We start from the raw sequence: 1039 nt of genomic DNA on the forward strand, positions 1-1039 counted from the left end.
ACAGCGACCGATGTTTACCAACGTTTACATTTTATTTACGAGATTTGTTATAAATACAAAGTAACAAATAATAAGAATCCGCAGCGGACAGTTATAAGTATTGTATCAATGAGCGGCCTGCTAACCCCATCCAGCAAACGCCGCAGCCATGTTTAAAGTAGACCAAATGCGGAGTAATGTGTCATGTGACGCTTACAGGTATTTATTACCTCTCACAGAGATCACATGACTCCCCCTGACAATGCTTTCATCTGCTTTTCTCTCCAATAGGAAGGCACCATCATTGTTCAGGCATCATCCAGGGTCTCCATCTACTTCCTGGACTGAGATGGCGGCTCTGAGATGACACAATCCTCTAAATCCCGGTGTCTGCGCAGTTCTTGGCTGTGTTCACAAATGTCTGAGACCGATCAGCCCCTGCTGCAGACTCTCACCTTGTGACTGGACTCAATGTTGCAGACTGATCACTGGAGGAGGGGAGACTGAGGAAATGCTTCCTCCTACCTGCAGCAGTCTGATGACAGGGGGAGGGGAGACTGAGGAAATGCATCCTCCTGCCTGCAGCAGACTGATCACTGGGGGAGGGGAGACTGAGGAAATGCTTCCTCCTACCTGCAGCAGTCTGATGACAGGGGGAGGGGAGACTGAGGAAATGCTTCCTCCTGCCTGCAGCAGACTGATGACATCATCTCAGCCTAGGCAGAGTCACTTACTGGAGCTCCAGGATCACTTTTTAATGATAAAAGGTGGAGATTTTCTGGGCAATGATACTGTTGCTGTAAATCGAGGATTGCCGCGAGGGAACATGGGCCATGGGTAATGACTCGCAGCTCGGCTTCCTGATTGGTGGGGAAGTCGGCTCCATCCTAGCAGAAGTACCGGTACCGGCAAGTACCGAAAGACAAATTGGTACTTGTATTCGATACCGAAAACCCAGTATGGGTGCATCTCTGGTCTAACCCCTCCCCCTCCATCCTCGGCTACAATGAAATGTTTCCCCAGGAGATACATTGTAATCTTTTAGTTGCTCTTCCCACTT

This window comes from Nanorana parkeri, unplaced genomic scaffold (assembly GCF_000935625.1).
Source record: "Nanorana parkeri isolate BGI_ZX_2015 unplaced genomic scaffold, ASM93562v1 scaffold1620, whole genome shotgun sequence".
Taxonomy (NCBI): Eukaryota; Metazoa; Chordata; class Amphibia; order Anura; family Dicroglossidae; genus Nanorana; species Nanorana parkeri.